The sequence below is a fragment of the Oncorhynchus masou genome, unplaced genomic scaffold (genome assembly GCF_036934945.1).
Source record: "Oncorhynchus masou masou isolate Uvic2021 unplaced genomic scaffold, UVic_Omas_1.1 unplaced_scaffold_1912, whole genome shotgun sequence".
Lineage (NCBI taxonomy): Eukaryota > Metazoa > Chordata > Actinopteri > Salmoniformes > Salmonidae > Oncorhynchus > Oncorhynchus masou.
The window spans coordinates 25,805-31,907 of record NW_027008410.1 but is presented as its reverse complement, the minus strand read 5'-3'; positions in this window follow the sequence as shown (position 1 = coordinate 31,907).

Sequence of the window (6,103 nt, the reverse complement as noted above, 5' to 3'; positions counted from 1 at the left end):
AACAAAGGAGTTGATTGTTGACTTCAGGAAGCAGAAGATGTGGCCCAGTCCACATCAATGGAACTGCAGTAGAAAGAGTCACAAGTTCCAAGTTCCTCAGCGTCCACATCCCAGAGGACTTGTCATGGACCAACAACCCAACCACTCTTGTCAAGAGGGCGCAACAGTGTCTCTACTTCTTAAGGTGTCTGAAGAAATGTGGCATGCTGCCCCGGGTCTTCCCCAAATACGAAAGTCCAATGAGATACACCATTGAGAACGTCCTGACAGGTTGCATCATGGCCTGGTATGGGAATTGCTCCTTCCACGACCGCAATGCACCCCCAGCCATGAGCTGTTCTTCCCCCTTACCGTCAGGCAGACGGTATCAAAGCATGAGGTCTGATACCAACAGGCTCAGACAGTTTCTATCTACAAGCCATCAGACTGCTGAACAGTTGAACTGGACTGACCACCTGCTTCTGATTCTCCTGAGACAGGACAGCACCTTAGTACACATGGGGGTGGGCATCCGCTACCGCCCCTACCTTCCTGGGGTCCATTTGGACCAACTACAAATCCCAGAATTGTACACACATGCTTAGTGTGTTCTTGAAGGGAGCCCCAAGTAAACGAACACAAATATGTTAAGCATATCCCTAAGCACATCGTTTATGAGCGCTGGAACACATGAACCCCCACACACACACACAAATATTGGACTATAAATTGTGCCTTCCTGTATTATACTTATAAATGATAAAGGTTTTTTCTATTCTACTAAGCCATTTACTTTATATTTGTATTCTTATCTTTTATTATTTATTGTTGTGGCATTGTCGAGAAGGAACCTGCAAGTAAGCATTTCATTGGACTATGTATACCATGAGTATCCCGTACATAAACGACTAATAATAACACTTCATAACTGACTAATAATAAAACTTCATACGACTAATAATAAAACTTGAAACAATGTGTCACGACTTCACCGACGGTCTGGATGAGGTGGGAGATGCTCCTCTCCCTGTTCGGGTGGCAGCGATGATAAAGGTGGGGACTCGGAGCGTAGACGGCGGTCTACTAGGCCAACTGCCACCGATTCCTTTTTCCCGAGTTTGTTGGTTTTGTCTTGATGTTTTCACCTGTACCTTATTTGTTGTTCATTCGGGGCTATTTAAACTTCCAGGGCCCGCCTGCTTTTGTGTGGGCTTACTCCTCTTACTGTCAATGGTAGATGTTTGTTTTGCTTATACGTATTTTTGCTGTTCGTTATTTCCCTGGTTTTGGGGGACTTAACTGTTTATTGGTCATTGTGCCTGTATGTTGGCGAGACCCAGCTGAATAAATCACGTCTGAGAAGCACATTGGAAGCTTTTAATAAAGCTCAAAAAATCTGCACCTGTCTCCACAGAATACCCACCACTCCTACACTTTGCTCTCTACAAACACAGAGCACAGAACTGAGGGAAACTAAGGGTCAATCCACACCCAAGGAAAAACATAAGGACAAAAAGCTCATCTAGTGACTTTGCTCCTCACATTGCGCCTGTCTCCACACCCACCACTCCTAGCTTTGCTCTCTGCGCCTGTCTCCACCCACCCACTCTGCACCTCCTACCCACCACTCCTAGCTTTGCTCACAATGAGATTAAATGTATTCCTAAAAGTCACTCCCTGGGGGGGGCTGAAGTTTATCGTGACAACAGTTAATGAGATTGAATGTATTCCTAAAAGTCACACGATCTAATGATTGTACGATCTTGATATTTTCTGGTCATTGGCTGTTTTTTTTGCTCGTCCAGTTACAGTATATCATCTCAGCAAAAACACTTCCGTTTAATTATGAATATACTCTATATAGTATATATCATTCTATGTTTAAATGCAAATAGGTGATATAAAACAGTGGAGTTACCATCCTTACCTGTTTCTCAGTCCTTTCTTCTGCAGTTGAGACTGTATAATGGCCTTTATGTTCATCCATTGCACACAGCAGACAGACAGACCTACCTACGCTGCTGATCTGTATCGCAGTAAAGCTTCATGATGAGAGCAGATCTTCTCCTGTAGTTGTAGAGGCTTTGACCAGCTAATGTTTCTTTAATGGAGCTACTTCATAGTGAGGCTGGGGTGAGGTTCACAGTAAAGCACCAGACAGACCTTGACTGCTTTGAGTTCTATCCCAGTGCAGAAATCCCACTCCACATCTCCAGGTCCAGCATAATAGGGAGCAGGAGGAGCAGCCTTGGAGTCCTGTCTTCTTCAGCAAACATGGTGCTTTTGTTTTGTACAAGCGCATTTGTTTCCTCTCATTTCCGTTCCTCGATTACTTTTGACCTTTTTCAAAAATAGGTGAGGAGAGGAAGAAGGACAGAGGAGAGGAGCTTTGAGTTCTAGCAAAACCAATTGAGATTCTTTCAAGGGTAGTTGTCCTTGTGAATGCAGAGGGAGAATGCATTTTTGTTAATTATTCTTTTAAAAGGAGACCACAAAAACTTTTCATTGTGTAACATTATATACATGGACCCAGTTGCATTTGAAACCAAATGATTAGTGAATAAGGGCTGCGGCAGGGCTTGGGATGGGTCATGTTGACCTATGCAAGGTAGGAAATAAAGGTCCAGAAACCTTTATTCCATTATAAAATACTGTTCTTAACCTATTCTCTGCTATGATGACATGATGACATCAACAGTAATGCAGGTGTATGAGTGTAATGAGGTATGTGGCTGTAATGTTTAGTGTTGGTAATTTGTTTATTATTCACTAATAATTTGGTTACAAATGCAACTGGGTCCATGTAAATAATTGTTAGGCTACTCATTTTGAATATACAGGTGCCACCTTGTGTGACTACAAAAGTGTGTGCAACCGGGCACATTAAAATAATTTCCTTGCAAAAGTTACTATCCTGCCCTACACAATAGCACGCTACACCATAGAAACATAATTACAATTGTAATGCAATAACTGCCATGGTAATTTGGAATGTTAAGTCAATGAGCATTTTGGGTAATGTAGTCACTTTAGTTTCCATAAATACTGGGAAAATTAACAAAAATAAAAAAAACAGTGGTATAAAGCAGACTGTGGAATGGTCCCAGGCAATGCACTTCTTTAGAGCCTGAAATGAAGAGAATCAGTTCAAATGGTAGGAGCCTATCCTTCCACAAGTCTGTGGCATACAGGCGTGATCCACTATACCCTGATAATTCCTATAGCCACGCTTGCGTCGCCCTCATGTAGGTGCTACCATACTAGCAAGCATGCTAGTTAGTGCTTGGTATCAACAGCCAATCCAGTAGGGGATGGAAGCTATGATCAGCTTTGATTGTTCAAAGTATTTGCATAAAGTTCAGCTTTCCCCAACTTAGGTCCTGCCTTGTTCACGCTCCTTCGCCCAACGGTCCTACCCTCCCATTTCACTTCCTTCCATTAAAAATGAATGGCTTCATCGCCCCGGTCCTGTTCAGTGCGGATCAGTGGATTTCGGCCGCTAGTCTGGGGTTTAGGCCTAGTGGTTATGTCTGTACAGTACATACAGTAGGACAGTAATGCAAGATGTTGTTACAGTGTCTGGTACTGGGGTTGCCATGCATGCCAGTCTCTCTTGGCTAAGAATTGAGGAGAGACTGACTGAATCACTTATTTTTGTAAGAAACAACATTTTGAAAATATCAAATAGTTTGCAATGTCAACTTACACACAGCTTTAACACACACACTTACACCACATGCCACCGGGTTCTCTTCGCAGTCCCCAAATCTAGAACAAATTCAAGAAAGCGTACATTATTATATAGAGCCATTATTGCATTGAACTCCGTTCCATTTCATATTGCTCAAATAAAGAGCAAAGTTGGTTTCAAAAACAGAAAGCAACACCTCACGGCACAACGCCTCTCCCTATTTGACTTATATAGTTTGTGTGTATGTATTAATATGTAGGCTACATGTGCCTTTAAAAATGTTTCATGTGGTCCGTACTGGAGCTGTTCTTGTTTATTAATGTTCTGTACTATGTAATGTTTCATGTTTTGTGTGGACCCCAAGAAGACAAGCTGCTACTTTTGCAACAACTAATGGTGATCCTAATAAAATACCAAATACCCCCACATTCTCTAATGTTGAGTTGATGTTATCAGTACATCTTTTGCAAAAACCTAACAATTGGCGACTATGGCTGTATTGTCCCTAACACCACCCTCTCTTTTCTCGCTCTGTCTGGTGAGTCCCCGGTTCCATGGACTTGATGGATTTAGCCTTTTGAAGCTTACATAACCGTGCTGGATAATCGGGACACTTGGCTATGCTGAAAAGTACTCAGATAATGCTGCTCTTTTGACACAGTTTTTGTTTTTGTTACAGTTAGAGCGAGCACAACTATAATATACTTGTGTAATGTACACTTATCAACAATAAATAATTTGTTTTTGACAGTGGTTTGTTAAAAGCTTACAGGCTTTGGTTTTATCATTTATATTTCGAGGTTGGACATTAGCATGTATGGTGTCACCTCATTAGTCAGTATGTGTTACACCTTTGCTGGCTTGTCATCTCGTTAGAAGGTGTTCCACCTATGTTGGCACAGGTGATATTTAAGAGCGGCTGGCCCAGTGCTCCAGTTGGCTTGAGAGATGTGGAGGGTTAACACCTTTAGTTGGAGCTCCCTATTTTGATTTTTTTAAACAATCCTTTATCTGATCTTCCCTGTTTTCCTTTTGCTCCACTTTTTTGGTTTGCTTCCTGTCTAAGTTTGCCGTGGGTTTTATTTTGTTTGCCTCTTCTTGGGCATTCAGTGGGCGCTCATGGTGGTTGTCTTTTAGGGCCCAGTTGTTGTTGCTAGTCAACTTTCAGTGGACACCCCCATGAGTGTCTTTCAGAACCCCTCCTAGAACTCCACCTTTTTTGTTTTGGTCATTGTCAGTGATTGTAAAGATACTGTACCTTAATAAAAATTACTCAAGTGAAAGTCACCCAGTAAAATACTACTTGAGTAATTTGGTTTTAAATATACTTAAGTATCAAAAGTAAATGTAATTTCTCAAATATACATAAGTATTAAAAGTATAAACCATTTAAAATTCCTTATATTAAGCAAACCAAACAGCATCATTTTTTTTTTTTTTTTTTTTTTACATTTACAGATAGCCAGGGCCACACTCCAACACTCTTGAGATCATTTAGATATGAAGCACGTGTGTTTAGTGCACCTGCCAGATCAGAGTCAGTAAGGATGGCCAGGGATGTTGTCTTGATACGTGTGTGAAATGGACCATTTTCCAGGTCTGCTAAACATTCAAAATGTATCGGGTACTTTTGGATGTCAGGGAAAATGTACGCAGTATAAAGTACATAATTTTCTTTAGGAATGTACAGTGAAAGTTGTCAAATCTAAAAGTAAAGTACAGATACCACAAAACTACTTTAGTACTTTAAAATATTTTTACTTAAGTACTTTACAGTGGTTTTTGAGATGGGGAGTCAACAAAAGCTGCAATCACTAGGTATTTTGTAACAAATTAAATATATATATTTTATACATAAGCTCTTTTTTTAACCAAAACTGACAACTGTGTTCATTTGCATGACAATTAATTGTGACCCAAAATTCCATAATTGTCCCATCTCTAGTTGGTTTCTCTGACCCTGGGGATATGTTAAGCCCCCAACGTTCTGTATTGTTCAGTTGAAGTTATAATTAAAAGAGTACAGTTTGCTATGACATCTGTGGTCATGTCTATCCTTCAAACCTAACACTAGTCTTAGGCCTATAAATCAAGGGTTGCTTCATTAATTAAAATCAATGCAAATCTTACAGGCAGAGGCTGTCAGAGGAAGTGTGATAACGGAAGAATCTCAATTGTCCTCTCTGACCTTCTCCAATGGGTTTTGAGAAGGAAGGGAGGAGAACAGACATCAGGAGTATCCAATTGAGATTATCCCTGTGTTGTCAATGTTAGGATGAAAATTGGATGTTTATCATTGATTAGTAATGCCTGACCGGTGACTATAAAATCCTGTCTGTCATCTAAACTAATTGAGATGGTAGTTGCCTGTCAAGATTAAAGTTACGATTTATAGAGCTCCTGTATGTCTGGTCTTAGACTTCATATAGATTA